The 15,492-nt window shown below is 57.2% G+C and overlaps 13 non-coding genes across 13 annotated transcripts; all 13 read right to left on the bottom strand.

Moving 5' to 3' along the window:
- Positions 1 to 1,128: 1,128 nt before the first annotated feature.
- On the bottom strand, positions 1,129 to 1,202 carry trnai-aau (transfer RNA isoleucine (anticodon AAU)). The gene has a single exon. It is a non-coding gene; the product is annotated as a tRNA-Ile (tRNA).
- Positions 1,203 to 1,706: 504 nt separating this feature from the next.
- On the bottom strand, positions 1,707 to 1,825 carry LOC140193486 (5S ribosomal RNA). Its single transcript, XR_011884855.1, has one exon. It is a non-coding gene; the product is annotated as a 5S ribosomal RNA (ribosomal RNA).
- A 1,424-nt stretch (positions 1,826 to 3,249) lies between these two features.
- Positions 3,250 to 3,368, bottom strand: LOC140193396 (5S ribosomal RNA). The gene has a single exon (XR_011884769.1). It is a non-coding gene; the product is annotated as a 5S ribosomal RNA (ribosomal RNA).
- A 1,286-nt stretch (positions 3,369 to 4,654) lies between these two features.
- On the bottom strand, positions 4,655 to 4,728 carry trnai-aau (transfer RNA isoleucine (anticodon AAU)). The gene has a single exon. It is a non-coding gene; the product is annotated as a tRNA-Ile (tRNA).
- Positions 4,729 to 5,232: 504 nt separating this feature from the next.
- LOC140193498 (5S ribosomal RNA) lies at positions 5,233 to 5,351 on the bottom strand. Its single transcript, XR_011884867.1, has one exon. It is a non-coding gene; the product is annotated as a 5S ribosomal RNA (ribosomal RNA).
- Positions 5,352 to 6,637: 1,286 nt separating this feature from the next.
- trnai-aau (transfer RNA isoleucine (anticodon AAU)) lies at positions 6,638 to 6,711 on the bottom strand. The gene has a single exon. It is a non-coding gene; the product is annotated as a tRNA-Ile (tRNA).
- Positions 6,712 to 7,215: 504 nt separating this feature from the next.
- On the bottom strand, positions 7,216 to 7,334 carry LOC140193509 (5S ribosomal RNA). The gene has a single exon (XR_011884879.1). It is a non-coding gene; the product is annotated as a 5S ribosomal RNA (ribosomal RNA).
- Positions 7,335 to 8,758: 1,424 nt separating this feature from the next.
- LOC140193521 (5S ribosomal RNA) lies at positions 8,759 to 8,877 on the bottom strand. Its single transcript, XR_011884890.1, has one exon. It is a non-coding gene; the product is annotated as a 5S ribosomal RNA (ribosomal RNA).
- Positions 8,878 to 10,162: 1,285 nt separating this feature from the next.
- trnai-aau (transfer RNA isoleucine (anticodon AAU)) lies at positions 10,163 to 10,236 on the bottom strand. Its single transcript has one exon. It is a non-coding gene; the product is annotated as a tRNA-Ile (tRNA).
- Positions 10,237 to 10,740: 504 nt separating this feature from the next.
- Positions 10,741 to 10,859, bottom strand: LOC140193475 (5S ribosomal RNA). The gene has a single exon (XR_011884846.1). It is a non-coding gene; the product is annotated as a 5S ribosomal RNA (ribosomal RNA).
- Positions 10,860 to 12,145: 1,286 nt separating this feature from the next.
- trnai-aau (transfer RNA isoleucine (anticodon AAU)) lies at positions 12,146 to 12,219 on the bottom strand. Its single transcript has one exon. It is a non-coding gene; the product is annotated as a tRNA-Ile (tRNA).
- Positions 12,220 to 12,723: 504 nt separating this feature from the next.
- On the bottom strand, positions 12,724 to 12,842 carry LOC140193532 (5S ribosomal RNA). Its single transcript, XR_011884901.1, has one exon. It is a non-coding gene; the product is annotated as a 5S ribosomal RNA (ribosomal RNA).
- A 1,424-nt stretch (positions 12,843 to 14,266) lies between these two features.
- Positions 14,267 to 14,385, bottom strand: LOC140193402 (5S ribosomal RNA). Its single transcript, XR_011884775.1, has one exon. It is a non-coding gene; the product is annotated as a 5S ribosomal RNA (ribosomal RNA).
- Between the last annotated feature and the right edge of the window lie 1,107 nt (positions 14,386 to 15,492).

A 15,492-nucleotide genomic window follows, 5' to 3' on the forward strand; every position in this document is an offset into this window, starting at 1 on the left:
CCTCACCATCCACTGGCCACTCCGCTGCTTGCTGCTCACATCACTAGCCACCACACAATCAGTGCTCCTACCGCACCCCCCCCCCACCCCCAACAGACACAGACCTCTCGCTGCCCAGGCCGCCACTGCGCTGGTCCTGACGGCTGCCGCATCTCTGCTTCCCCTTTCTTCGCGTTTACTCTACCTTCTGCCTACCAGTGAAGAGATCGCACCCGCTCCAGCCTAGCTATTTAAGACCACCTCAGCTTAGGCAAGCCCGCCGGCCGATGGGATCACAGCTCCTTTTCTCCCCTTACTTCGGAAGGGATCTCAGAAACTTGTCAGACCGCCGGCACGAGATGCTGCGGTGAGAAATCGATCTGACAAATTTAATCGAGGAGGCGAACAGGGATGGTCATGAGCGAGAGGCGCTGGACGCTGCCGACCGGCAGTCAAGCCAGGCCTTTGCAAAAGTCCCACCTATTCAAGGAGGTTCCTTCGCTTTATGAGGCATTCAGCGCCAGGTCCTAAATTGGATTTCACATCGCCTTGGCGGCACAAGACAGGCATTGGCAGTTTCGCGGCTCTGCGTCTGTACGAGATTCGATCTGATTGAAATCTATCAAATATTGAAAGGCCGAGATAGGAGGGATGTGCTGAGGATGTTTCCTACGGCAGTCATGTGCAGCAGCTGAGGCCACAGCCTCAGTCAGACGTCTCTTTGGAACAAAGTTGAGGAGTAGTTCGTTAAGGGAGGCTGGTGGATATGTGAAATTGTTTGCCACGGACGCCTAGCGATACAATGTCGGTGGGTACGTTTCAGGCGAACGTTGATGGGTTCTTGATCAGCAACGGCTTCAAATAGAGAGGGTGGGATAATTAACCGTCTCAAGGTGGGTGCAAAAGTGCCTCATTCATTCAGTCCCATGTCTCATGCTCCTGCAGGGCGGAGAGGATAACAGCTGCGCACGGACTAGATGGGCCGAGGGGCCTGCTCACACTGTCAGCGCAACTGCCTGCCGGCGAGCACAGCCACCCCTGCCAGAGAAGTGCAACTGCGCCAAAAGTGGCTGGACCAAAGGATAGTGGACGACGGAAGCAGCTTCTACAGAGTCATGCACAGACCCCAGGCCGGCTGAAGGGAATGCGTGGACAGTATGGGGATCGAACCCACGACCTTGGCGTTATTAGCACCACGCTCTGACCAACTGAGCTAACCGTCCTCGCCTGGGTGGGGCGCGGCTACCTATTGCCAGTCCGGCGGCCTGCACATGAACCGGCTGGTCCGACTCAGCCATGACAAGCTCTTGAGAGCAGCTTGTGCCGCACAGGGCCAGCCGGCTTAGCCGCGGGAAGCAGCTGCCGTCTTTGGTGATGCCTGCTCAGGTGGCAAAGGCAGAGCCGAAGCTGAGAATGGGCGCTGTACGCAAGCGCAGGACACAGCGCAAGCAAGCTTGGGTGCCCTTGCGTCTGGCTGCCTGACTGGCTGAGAGTGAGCGCCGGCAGCAGCTCGCTGCCGAAGCGCGGCTGTCAGGGCCAGGTGATGAAGCATGCTGCTAAGCGCAGCCGGCAGCCGAGCAAAAGCAGATTCTTGTGCCTTGACAGCAGAGTGCTTGCGTTTGCAGGCTGAGTGGCAAACGGAGAGCGCAGAGTGTATGAGTGAGAGGGAGAGAGAAAAAATGAAAAAGACAGCACCTCCTGCTGGGGCAGTTGGGCAGAGGAGCAAAAGCCTACGGCACCTGGTATTCCCAGGCGGTCTCCCATCCAAGTACTAACCAGGCCTGAGCCTGCTTAGCTTCCGAGATCAGACGAGATCGGGCGTTTTCAGGTTAGTATGGCCGTAGGCACCAGTGCACCGCTCCTCTCCGCACTTAAGCGGCATGCAGCCACTCTCAGCTTGCTCCCACGCTGCTCCTCCTTTCTTACACTCCTCTGCCTTCGCCCCTTCACTCACATCCTACACTCTCCCCTCCCATTTTCACCTCTCCTCTCTCACCCGTCCTCCTCACCATCCACTGGCCACTCCGCTGCTTGCTGCTCACATCACTAGCCACCTCACAATCAGTGCTCCTACCGCACCCCCCCCCCCACAGACAGAGACCACTCGCTGCCCAGGGCCCCACTGCGCTGGCCCTGACGGGCGCCGCAGCTCTGTTTCCTCTTTCTTCGCTTTTACTCTACCTTCTGCCTACCAGTGAAGAGATCGCACCCGCTCCAGCCTAGCTATTTAAGACCACCTCAGCTTAGGCAAGCCCGCCGGCCGATGGGATCACAGCTCCTTTTCTCCCCTTACTTCGGAAGGGATCTCAGAAACTTGTCAGACCGCCGGCACTAGATGCTGCGCTGAGAAACCGATCTGACAAATTTTATCGAGGACGCGAACAGCAATGGTCATGAGCGAGAGGCGCTGGACGCTGTCGACCGGCAGTCGAGCCAGGCCTTTGCAAAGGTCCCACATTATCAAGGAGGTTCTATCGCTTGATGAGGCATTCAGCGCTAGGTCCTGAATTGGATTGCACATTGCCTTGGCGGCACAAGACAGGCAACGGTACTTTCCTGCCTCTACATCTGTACGAGCTTCGATCTCATTTGGATAGCGATTCGTCGAATGGTGGGTGTAAATGAGCGTCATTCATTCACTCCGATGTCTCATGCTCCTGCAGAGCGCAGAGAATAACAGCTGCGCACGGAAGAGATGGGCCGAAGGGCCTGCTCCTCTGCTGGAGCAATCTGTCAGCACAACTGGCTGCCGGCCAGCACCGCCACCCCTGTCCTACATTAGCCTGCCAGAGAGGTGCAACTGCGCCAAAAGTAGCGAGACCAAAGGACGCAACTTCTACAGAGTCATGCTCAGACCCAGTATGGCGATCGAATCCACCACCTTGGTCGCGGGAAGCAGCTGCCGCCTTTGGTGATGGCGGCTCAGGTGGCAAAGGCAGAGCCGAAGCTGAGAATGGGTGCTGTACGCAAGCGCAGGACACAGCGCAAGCAAGCTTGTGCCCTTGCATCTGCTTGCCTGCCTGCCTGTCTGAGAGTGAGAGCCGGCAGAAGCACACTGCCGAAGCGCGGCTGTCAGGGCCAGTTGATGAAGCATGCTGCTCAGCGCAGCCGGCAGCCCAGCAAAAGCAGATTCTTTTGCCTTGACAGCAGAGTGCTTGCGTTTGCAGGCTGAGTGGCAAACGGAGAGCGCAGCGTGTATGAGTGAGATGGAGAGAGAGAAAAAAGAAAAAGACAGTACCTCCTGGTGGGGCAATTGGGCAAAGGATCAAAAGCCTACGGCACCTGGTATTCCCAGGCGGTCTCCCATCCAAGTACTAACCAGGCCTGAGCCTGCTTAGCTTCCGAGATCAGACGAGATCGGGCGTTTTCAGGCTAGTATGGCCGTAGGCACCAGTGCACCGCTCCTCTCCGCACTTAAGCGGCATGCAGCCACTCTCAGCTTGCTCCCACGCTGCTCCTCCTTTCTTACACTCCTCTGCCTTCGCCCCTTCACTCACATCCTACACTCTCCCCTCCCATTTTCACCTCTCCTCTCTCACCCGTCCTCCTCACCATCCACTGGCCACTCCGCTGCTTGCTGCTCACATCACTAGCCACCACACAATCAGTGCTCCTACCGCACCCCCCCCCCCACCCCCAACAGACACAGACCTCTCGCTGCTCAGGCCGCCACTGCGCTGGTCCTGACGGCTGCCGCATCTCTGCTTCCCCTTTCTTCGCGTTTACTCTACCTTCTGCCTACCAGTGAAGAGATCGCACCCGCTCCAGCCTAGCTATTTAAGACCACCTCAGCTTCGGCAAGCCCGCCGGCCGATGGGATCACAGCACCTTTTCTCCCCTTACTTCGGAAGGGAACTTAGAAACTTGTCAGACCGCCGGCACTAGATGCTGCGGTGAGAAATCGATCTGACAAATTTAATCGAGGAGGCGAACAGGAATGGTCATGAGCGAGAGGCGCTGGACGCTGCCGACCGGCAGTCAAGCCAGGCCTTTGCAAAAGTCCCACCTATTCAAGGAGGTTCCTTCGCTTTATGAGGCATTCAGCGCCAGGTCCTAAATTGGATTTCACATCGCCTTGGCGGCACAAGACAGGCATTGGCAGTTTCGCGGCTCTGCGTCTGTACGAGATTCGATCTGATTGAAATCTATCAAATATTGAAAGGCCGAGATAGGAGGGATGTGCTGAGGATGTTTCCTACGGCAGTCATGTGCAGCAGCTGAGGCCACAGCCTCAGTCAGACGTCTCTTTGGAACAAAGTTGAGGAGTAGTTCGTTAAGGGAGGCTGGTGGATATGTGAAATTGTTTGCCACGGACGCCTAGCGATACAATGTCGGTGGGTACGTTTCAGGCGAACGTTGATGGGTTCTTGATCAGCAACGGCTTCAAATAGACAGGGTGGGATAATTAACCGTCTGAAGGTGGGTGCAAAAGTGCCTCATTCATTCAGTCCCATGTCTCATGCTCCTGCAGGGCGGAGAGAATAACAGCTGCGCACGGACCAGATGGGCCGAGGGGCCTGCTCACACTGTCAGCGCAACTGCCTGCCGGCGAGCACAGCCACCCCTGCCAGAGAAGTGCAACTGCGCCAAAAGTGGCTGGACCAAAGGATAGTGGACGACGGAAGCAGCTTCTACAGAGTCATGCACAGACCCCGGGCCGGCTAAAGGGAATGCGTGGACAGTATGGGGATCGAACCCACGACCTTGGCGTTATTAGCACCACGCTCTGACCAACTGAGCTAACCGTCCTCGCCTGGGTGGGGCGCGGCTACCTATTGCCAGTCCGGCGGCCTGCAGATGAACCGGCTGGTCCGACTCAGCCATGACAAGCTCTTGAGAGCAGCTTGTGCCGCACAGGGCCATCCGGCTTAGCCGCGGGAAGCAGCTGCCGTCTTTGGTGATGCCTGCTCAGGTGGCAAAGGCAGAGCCGAAGCTGAGAATGGGCGCTGTACGCAAGCGCAGGACACAGCGCAAGCAAGCTTGGGTGCCCTTGCGTCTGGCTGCCTGACTGGCTGAGAGTGAGCGCCGGCAGCAGCTCGCTGCCGAAGCGCGGCTGTCAGGGCCAGGTGATGAAGCATGCTGCCAAGCGCAGCCGGCAGCCCAGCAAAAGCAGATCCTTGTGCCTTGACAGTAGAGTGCTTGCGTTTGCAGGCTGACTGGCAAACGGAGAGCGCAGAGTGTATGAGTGAGAGGGAGAGAGAAAAAATGAAAAAGACAGCACCTCCTGCTGGGGCAGTTGGGCAGAGGAGCAAAAGCCTACGGCACCTGGTATTCCCAGGCGGTCTCCCATCCAAGTACTAACCAGGCCTGAGCCTGCTTAGCTTCCGAGATCAGACGAGATCGGGCGTTTTCAGGCTAGTATGGCCGTAGGCACCAGTGCACCGCTCCTCTCCGCACTTAAGCGGCATGCAGCCACTCTCAGCTTGCTCCCACGCTGCTCCTCCTTTCTTACACTCCTCTGCCTTCGCCCCTTCACTCACACCATAACACTCTCCCTTCCCACTTTCACCTCTCCTCTCTCACCCGTCCTCCTCACCATTCACTGGCCACTCCGCTGCTTCCTGCTCACATCACTAGCCACCACACAATCAGTGCTCCTACCGCACCCCCCCCCCACCCCCAACAGACACAGACCTCTCGCTGCCCAGGTCGCCACTGCGCTGGTCCTGACGGCCGCCGCATCTCTGCTTCCCCTTTCTTCTTGTTTACTCTACCTTCTGCCTACCAGTGAAGAGATCGCACCCGCTCCAGCCTAGCTATTTAAGACCACCTCAGCTTCGGCAAGCCCGCCGGCCGATGGGATCACAGCTCCTTTTCTCCCCTTACTTCGGAAGGGAACTCAGAAACTTGTCAGACCGCCGGCACTAGATGCTGCGGTGAGAAACCGATCTGACAAATTTAATCGAGGAGGCGAACAGGAATGGTCATGAGCGAGAGGCGCTGGACGCTGCCGACCGGCAGTCGAGCCAGGCCTTTGCAAAAGTCCCACCTATTCAAGGAGGTTCCGTCGCTTGATGAGGCATTCAGCGCCAGGTCCTAAACTGGATTTCACATCGCCTTGGCGGCACAAGACAGGCATTGGCAGTTTCGCGGCTCTGCGTCTGTACGAGATTCGATCTGATTGAAATCTATCAAATATTGAAAGGCCGAGATAGGAGGGATGTGCTGAGGATGTTTCCTATGGCAGTCATGTGCAGCAGCTGAGGCCACAGCCTCAGTCAGACGTCTCTTTGGAACAAAGTTGAGGAGTAGTTCGTTAAGGGAGGCTGGTGGATATGTGAAATTGTTTGCCACGGACGCCTAGCGATACAATGTCGGTGGGTACGTTTCAGGCGAACGTTGATGGGTTCTTGATCAGCAACGGCTTCAAATAGAGAGGGTGGGATAATTAACCGTCTGAAGGTGGGTGCAAAAGTGCCTCATTCATTCAGTCCCATGTCTCATGCTCCTGCAGGGCGGAGAGGATAACAGCTGCGCACGGACTAGATGGGCCGAGGGGCCTGCTCACACTGTCAGCGCAACTGCCTGCCGGCGAGCACAGCCACCCCTGCCAGAGAAGTGCAACTGCGCCAAAAGTGGCTGGACCAAAGGATAGTGGACGACGGAAGCAGCTTCTACAGAGTTATGCACAGACCCCAGGCCGGCTGAAGGGAATGCGTGGACAGTATGGGGATCGAACCCACGACCTTGGCGTTATTAGCACCACGCTCTGACCAACTGAGCTAACCGTCCTCGCCTGGGTGGGGCGCGGCTACCTATTGCCAGTCCGGCGGCCTGCACATGAACCGGCTGGTCCGACTCAGCCATGACAAGCTCTTGAGAGCAGCTTGTGCCGCACAGGGCCAGCCGGCTTAGCCGCGGGAAGCAGCTGCCGCCTTTGGTGATGCCTGCTCAGGTGGCAAAGGCAGAGCCGAAGCTGAGAATGGGCGCTGTACGCAAGCGCAGGACACAGCGCAAGCAAGCTTGGGTGGCCTTGCGTCTGGCTGCCTGACTGGCTGAGAGTAAGCGCCGGCAGCAGCTCGCTGCCGAAGCGCGGCTGTCAGGGCCAGGTGATGAAGCATGCTGCTAAGCGCAGCCGGCAGCCGAGCAAAAGCAGATTCTTGTGCCTTGACAGCAGAGTGCTTGCGTTTGCAGGCTGAGTGGCAAACGGAGAGCGCAGAGTGTATGAGTGAGAGGGAGAGAGAAAAAATGAAAAAGACAGCACCTCCTGCTGGGGCAGTTGGGCAGAGGAGCAAAAGCCTACGGCACCTGGTATTCCCAGGCGGTCTCCCATCCAAGTACTAACCAGGCCTGAGCCTGCTTAGCTTCCGAGATCAGACGAGATCGGGCGTTTTCAGGCTAGTATGGCCGTAGGCACCAGTGCACCGCTCCTCTCCGCACTTAAGCGGCATGCAGCCACTCTCAGCTTGCTCCCACGCTGCTCCTCATTTCTTACACTCCTCTGCCTTCGCCCCTTCACTCACATCCTACACTCTCCCCTCCCATTTTCACCTCTCCTCTCTCACCCGTCCTCCTCACCATCCACTGGCCACTCCGCTGCTTGCTGCTCACATCACTAGCCACCTCACAATCAGTGCTCCTACCGCACCCCCCCCCCCACAGACAGAGACCACTCGCTGCCCAGGGCCCCACTGCGCTGGCCCTGACGGGCGCCGCAGCTCTGTTTCCTCTTTCTTCGCTTTTACTCTACCTTCTGCCTACCAGTGAAGAGATCGCACCCGCTCCAGCCTAGCTATTTAAGACCACCTCAGCTTAGGCAAGCCCGCCGGCCGATGGGATCACAGCTCCTTTTCTCCCCTTACTTCGGAAGGGATCTCAGAAACTTGTCAGACCGCCGGCACTAGATGCTGCGCTGAGAAACCGATCTGACAAATTTTATCGAGGACGCGAACAGCAATGGTCATGAGCGAGAGGCGCTGGACGCTGTCGACCGGCAGTCGAGCCAGGCCTTTGCAAAGGTCCCACATTATCAAGGAGGTTCTATCGCTTGATGAGGCATTCAGCGCTAGGTCCTGAATTGGATTGCACATTGCCTTGGCGGCACAAGACAGGCAACGGTACTTTCCTGCCTCTACATCTGTACGAGCTTCGATCTCATTTGGATAGCGATTCGTCGAATGGTGGGTGTAAATGAGCGTCATTCATTCACTCCGATGTCTCATGCTCCTGCAGAGCGCAGAGAATAACAGCTGCGCACGGAAGAGATGGGCCGAAGGGCCTGCTCCTCTGCTGGAGCAATCTGTCAGCACAACTGGCTGCCGGCCAGCACCGCCACCCCTGTCCTACATTAGCCTGCCAGAGAGGTGCAACTGCGCCAAAAGTAGCGAGACCAAAGGACGCAACTTCTACAGAGTCATGCTCAGACCCAGTATGGCGATCGAATCCACCACCTTGGTCGCGGGAAGCAGCTGCCGCCTTTGGTGATGGCGGCTCAGGTGGCAAAGGCAGAGCCGAAGCTGAGAATGGGTGCTGTACGCAAGCGCAGGACACAGCGCAAGCAAGCTTGTGCCCTTGCATCTGCTTGCCTGCCTGCCTGTCTGAGAGTGAGAGCCGGCAGAAGCACACTGCCGAAGCGCGGCTGTCAGGGCCAGTTGATGAAGCATGCTGCTCAGCGCAGCCGGCAGCCCAGCAAAAGCAGATTCTTTTGCCTTGACAACAGAGTGCTTGCGTTTGCAGTCTGAGTGGCAAACGGAGAGCGCAGCGTGTAGGAGTGAGATGGAGAGAGAGAAAAAAGAAAAAGACAGTACCTCCTGGTGGGGCAATTGGGCAAAGGATCAAAAGCCTACGGCACCTGGTATTCCCAGGCGGTCTCCCATCCAAGTACTAACCAGGCCTGAGCCTGCTTAGCTTCCGAGATCAGACGAGATCGGGCGTTTTCAGGCTAGTATGGCCGTAGGCACCAGTGCACCGCTCCTCTCCGCACTTAAGCGGCATGCAGCCACTCTCAGCTTGCTCCCACGCTGCTCCTCCTTTCTTACACTCCTCTGCCTTCGCCCCTTCACTCACATCCTACACTCTCCCCTCCCATTTTCACCTCTCCTCTCTCACCCGTCCTCCTCACCATCCACTGGCCACTCCGCTGCTTGCTGCTCACATCACTAGCCACCACACAATCAGTGCTCCTACCGCACCCCCCCCCCACCCCCAACAGACACAGACCTCTCGCTGCTCAGGCCGCCACTGCGCTGGTCCTGACGGCTGCCGCATCTCTGCTTCCCCTTTCTTCGCGTTTACTCTACCTTCTGCCTACCAGTGAAGAGATCGCACCCGCTCCAGCCTAGCTATTTAAGACCACCTCAGCTTCGGCAAGCCCGCCGGCCGATGGGATCACAGCACCTTTTCTCCCCTTACTTCGGAAGGGAACTTAGAAACTTGTCAGACCGCCGGCACTAGATGCTGCGGTGAGAAATCGATCTGACAAATTTAATCGAGGAGGCGAACAGGAATGGTCATGAGCGAGAGGCGCTGGACGCTGCCGACCGGCAGTCAAGCCAGGCCTTTGCAAAAGTCCCACCTATTCAAGGAGGTTCCTTCGCTTTATGAGGCATTCAGCGCCAGGTCCTAAATTGGATTTCACATCGCCTTGGCGGCACAAGACAGGCATTGGCAGTTTCGCGGCTCTGCGTCTGTACGAGATTCGATCTGATTGAAATCTATCAAATATTGAAAGGCCGAGATAGGAGGGATGTGCTGAGGATGTTTCCTACGGCAGTCATGTGCAGCAGCTGAGGCCACAGCCTCAGTCAGACGTCTCTTTGGAACAAAGTTGAGGAGTAGTTCGTTAAGGGAGGCTGGTGGATATGTGAAATTGTTTGCCACGGACGCCTAGCGATACAATGTCGGTGGGTACGTTTCAGGCGAACGTTGATGGGTTCTTGATCAGCAACGGCTTCAAATAGAGAGGGTGGGATAATTAACCGTCTGAAGGTGGGTGCAAAAGTGCCTCATTCATTCAGTCCCATGTCTCATGCTCCTGCAGGGCGGAGAGAATAACAGCTGCGCACGGACCAGATGGGCCGAGGGGCCTGCTCACACTGTCAGCGCAACTGCCTGCCGGCGAGCACAGCCACCCCTGCCAGAGAAGTGCAACTGCGCCAAAAGTGGCTGGACCAAAGGATAGTGGACGACGGAAGCAGCTTCTACAGAGTCATGCACAGACCCCGGGCCGGCTAAAGGGAATGCGTGGACAGTATGGGGATCGAACCCACGACCTTGGCGTTATTAGCACCACGCTCTGACCAACTGAGCTAACCGTCCTCGCCTGGGTGGGGCGCGGCTACCTATTGCCAGTCCGGCGGCCTGCAGATGAACCGGCTGGTCCGACTCAGCCATGACAAGCTCTTGAGAGCAGCTTGTGCCGCACAGGGCCATCCGGCTTAGCCGCGGGAAGCAGCTGCCGTCTTTGGTGATGCCTGCTCAGGTGGCAAAGGCAGAGCCGAAGCTGAGAATGGGCGCTGTACGCAAGCGCAGGACACAGCGCAAGCAAGCTTGGGTGCCCTTGCGTCTGGCTGCCTGACTGGCTGAGAGTGAGCGCCGGCAGCAGCTCGCTGCCGAAGCGCGGCTGTCAGGGCCAGGTGATGAAGCATGCTGCCAAGCGCAGCCGGCAGCCCAGCAAAAGCAGATCCTTGTGCCTTGACAGTAGAGTGCTTGCGTTTGCAGGCTGACTGGCAAACGGAGAGCGCAGAGTGTATGAGTGAGAGGGAGAGAGAAAAAATGAAAAAGACAGCACCTCCTGCTGGGGCAGTTGGGCAGAGGAGCAAAAGCCTACGGCACCTGGTATTCCCAGGCGGTCTCCCATTCAAGTACTAACCAGGCCTGAGCCTGCTTAGCTTCCGAGATCAGACGAGATCGGGCGTTTTCAGGCTAGTATGGCCGTAGGCACCAGTGCACCGCTCCTCTCCGCACTTAAGCGGCATGCAGCCACTCTCAGCTTGCTCCCACGCTGCTCCTCCTTTCTTACACTCCTCTGCCTTCGCCCCTTCACTCACACCATAACACTCTCCCTTCCCACTTTCACCTCTCCTCTCTCACCCGTCCTCCTCACCATTCACTGGCCACTCCGCTGCTTCCTGCTCACATCACTAGCCACCACACAATCAGTGCTCCTACCGCACCCCCCCCCCACCCCCAACAGACACAGACCTCTCGCTGCCCAGGTCGCCACTGCGCTGGTCCTGACGGCCGCCGCATCTCTGCTTCCCCTTTCTTCTTGTTTACTCTACCTTCTGCCTACCAGTGAAGAGATCGCACCCGCTCCAGCCTAGCTATTTAAGACCACCTCAGCTTCGGCAAGCCCGCCGGCCGATGGGATCACAGCTCCTTTTCTCCCCTTACTTCGGAAGGGAACTCAGAAACTTGTCAGACCGCCGGCACTAGATGCTGCGGTGAGAAACCGATCTGACAAATTTAATCGAGGAGGCGAACAGGAATGGTCATGAGCGAGAGGCGCTGGACGCTGCCGACCGGCAGTCGAGCCAGGCCTTTGCAAAAGTCCCACCTATTCAAGGAGGTTCCGTCGCTTGATGAGGCATTCAGCGCCAGGTCCTAAACTGGATTTCACATCGCCTTGGCGGCACAAGACAGGCATTGGCAGTTTCGCGGCTCTGCGTCTGTACGAGATTCGATCTGATTGAAATCTATCAAATATTGAAAGGCCGAGATAGGAGGGATGTGCTGAGGATGTTTCCTATGGCAGTCATGTGCAGCAGCTGAGGCCACAGCCTCAGTCAGACGTCTCTTTGGAACAAAGTTGAGGAGTAGTTCGTTAAGGGAGGCTGGTGGATATGTGAAATTGTTTGCCACGGACGCCTAGCGATACAATGTCGGTGGGTACGTTTCAGGCGAACGTTGATGGGTTCTTGATCAGCAACGGCTTCAAATAGAGAGGGTGGGATAATTAACCGTCTGAAGGTGGGTGCAAAAGTGCCTCATTCATTCAGTCCCATGTCTCATGCTCCTGCAGGGCGGAGAGGATAACAGCTGCGCACGGACTAGATGGGCCGAGGGGCCTGCTCACACTGTCAGCGCAACTGCCTGCCGGCGAGCACAGCCACCCCTGCCAGAGAAGTGCAACTGCGCCAAAAGTGGCTGGACCAAAGGATAGTGGACGACGGAAGCAGCTTCTACAGAGTTATGCACAGACCCCAGGCCGGCTGAAGGGAATGCGTGGACAGTATGGGGATCGAACCCACGACCTTGGCGTTATTAGCACCACGCTCTGACCAACTGAGCTAACCGTCCTCGCCTGGGTGGGGCGCGGCTACCTATTGCCAGTCCGGCGGCCTGCACATGAACCGGCTGGTCCGACTCAGCCATGACAAGCTCTTGAGAGCAGCTTGTGCCGCACAGGGCCAGCCGGCTTAGCCGCGGGAAGCAGCTGCCGCCTTTGGTGATGCCTGCTCAGGTGGCAAAGGCAGAGCCGAAGCTGAGAATGGGCGCTGTACGCAAGCGCAGGACACAGCGCAAGCAAGCTTGGGTGGCCTTGCGTCTGGCTGCCTGACTGGCTGAGAGTAAGCGCCGGCAGCAGCTCGCTGCCGAAGCGCGGCTGTCAGGGCCAGGTGATGAAGCATGCTGCTAAGCGCAGCCGGCAGCCGAGCAAAAGCAGATTCTTGTGCCTTGACAGCAGAGTGCTTGCGTTTGCAGGCTGAGTGGCAAACGGAGAGCGCAGAGTGTATGAGTGAGAGGGAGAGAGAAAAAATGAAAAAGACAGCACCTCCTGCTGGGGCAGTTGGGCAGAGGAGCAAAAGCCTACGGCACCTGGTATTCCCAGGCGGTCTCCCATCCAAGTACTAACCAGGCCTGAGCCTGCTTAGCTTCCGAGATCAGACGAGATCGGGCGTTTTCAGGCTAGTATGGCCGTAGGCACCAGTGCACCGCTCCTCTCCGCACTTAAGCGGCATGCAGCCACTCTCAGCTTGCTCCCACGCTGCTCCTCATTTCTTACACTCCTCTGCCTTCGCCCCTTCACTCACATCCTACACTCTCCCCTCCCATTTTCACCTCTCCTCTCTCACCCGTCCTCCTCACCATCCACTGGCCACTCCGCTGCTTGCTGCTCACATCACTAGCCACCTCACAATCAGTGCTCCTACCGCACCCCCCCCCCCACAGACAGAGACCACTCGCTGCCCAGGGCCCCACTGCGCTGGCCCTGACGGGCGCCGCAGCTCTGTTTCCTCTTTCTTCGCTTTTACTCTACCTTCTGCCTACCAGTGAAGAGATCGCACCCGCTCCAGCCTAGCTATTTAAGACCACCTCAGCTTAGGCAAGCCCGCCGGCCGATGGGATCACAGCTCCTTTTCTCCCCTTACTTCGGAAGGGATCTCAGAAACTTGTCAGACCGCCGGCACTAGATGCTGCGCTGAGAAACCGATCTGACAAATTTTATCGAGGACGCGAACAGCAATGGTCATGAGCGAGAGGCGCTGGACGCTGTCGACCGGCAGTCGAGCCAGGCCTTTGCAAAGGTCCCACATTATCAAGGAGGTTCTATCGCTTGATGAGGCATTCAGCGCTAGGTCCTGAATTGGATTGCACATTGCCTTGGCGGCACAAGACAGGCAACGGTACTTTCCTGCCTCTACATCTGTACGAGCTTCGATCTCATTTGGATAGCGATTCGTCGAATGGTGGGTGTAAATGAGCGTCATTCATTCACTCCGATGTCTCATGCTCCTGCAGAGCGCAGAGAATAACAGCTGCGCACGGAAGAGATGGGCCGAAGGGCCTGCTCCTCTGCTGGAGCAATCTGTCAGCACAACTGGCTGCCGGCCAGCACCGCCACCCCTGTCCTACATTAGCCTGCCAGAGAGGTGCAACTGCGCCAAAAGTAGCGAGACCAAAGGACGCAACTTCTACAGAGTCATGCTCAGACCCAGTATGGCGATCGAATCCACCACCTTGGTCGCGGGAAGCAGCTGCCGCCTTTGGTGATGGCGGCTCAGGTGGCAAAGGCAGAGCCGAAGCTGAGAATGGGTGCTGTACGCAAGCGCAGGACACAGCGCAAGCAAGCTTGTGCCCTTGCATCTGCTTGCCTGCCTGCCTGTCTGAGAGTGAGAGCCGGCAGAAGCACACTGCCGAAGCGCGGCTGTCAGGGCCAGTTGATGAAGCATGCTGCTCAGCGCAGCCGGCAGCCCAGCAAAAGCAGATTCTTTTGCCTTGACAACAGAGTGCTTGCGTTTGCAGTCTGAGTGGCAAACGGAGAGCGCAGCGTGTAGGAGTGAGATGGAGAGAGAGAAAAAAGAAAAAGACAGTACCTCCTGGTGGGGCAATTGGGCAAAGGATCAAAAGCCTACGGCACCTGGTATTCCCAGGCGGTCTCCCATCCAAGTACTAACCAGGCCTGAGCCTGCTTAGCTTCCGAGATCAGACGAGATCGGGCGTTTTCAGGCTAGTATGGCCGTAGGCACCAGTGCACCGCTCCTCTCCGCACTTAAGCGGCATGCAGCCACTCTCAGCTTGCTCCCACGCTGCTCCTCCTTTCTTACACTCCTCTGCCTTCGCCCCTTCACTCACATCCTACACTCTCCCCTCCCATTTTCACCTCTCCTCTCTCACCCGTCCTCCTCACCATCCACTGGCCACTCCGCTGCTTGCTGCTCACATCACTAGCCACCACACAATCAGTGCTCCTACCGCACCCCCCCCCCACCCCCAACAGACACAGACCTCTCGCTGCTCAGGCCGCCACTGCGCTGGTCCTGACGGCTGCCGCATCTCTGCTTCCCCTTTCTTCGCGTTTACTCTACCTTCTGCCTACCAGTGAAGAGATCGCACCCGCTCCAGCCTAGCTATTTAAGACCACCTCAGCTTCGGCAAGCCCGCCGGCCGATGGGATCACAGCACCTTTTCTCCCCTTACTTCGGAAGGGAACTTAGAAACTTGTCAGACCGCCGGCACTAGATGCTGCGGTGAGAAATCGATCTGACAAATTTAATCGAGGAGGCGAACAGGAATGGTCATGAGCGAGAGGCGCTGGACGCTGCCGACCGGCAGTCAAGCCAGGCCTTTGCAAAAGTCCCACCTATTCAAGGAGGTTCCTTCGCTTTATGAGGCATTCAGCGCCAGGTCCTAAATTGGATTTCACATCGCCTTGGCGGCACAAGACAGGCATTGGCAGTTTCGCGGCTCTGCGTCTGTACGAGATTCGATCTGATTGAAATCTATCAAATATTGAAAGGCCGAGATAGGAGGGATGTGCTGAGGATGTTTCCTACGGCAGTCATGTGCAGCAGCTGAGGCCACAGCCTCAGTCAGACGTCTCTTTGGAACAAAGTTGAGGAGTAGTTCGTTAAGGGAGGCTGGTGGATATGTGAAATTGTTTGCCACGGACGCCTAGCGATACAATGTCGGTGGGTACGTTTCAGGCGAACGTTGATGGGTTCTTGATCAGCAACGGCTTCAAATAGAGAGGGTGGGATAATTAACCGTCTGAAGGTGGGTGCAAAAGTGCCTCATTCATTCAGTCCCATGTCTCATGCTCCTGCAGGGCGGAGAGAATAACAGCTGCGCACG

The sequence above is a fragment of the Mobula birostris genome, unplaced genomic scaffold (assembly GCF_030028105.1).
Source record: "Mobula birostris isolate sMobBir1 unplaced genomic scaffold, sMobBir1.hap1 scaffold_614, whole genome shotgun sequence".
In the NCBI taxonomy this organism is placed as follows: Eukaryota; Metazoa; Chordata; class Chondrichthyes; order Myliobatiformes; family Myliobatidae; genus Mobula; species Mobula birostris.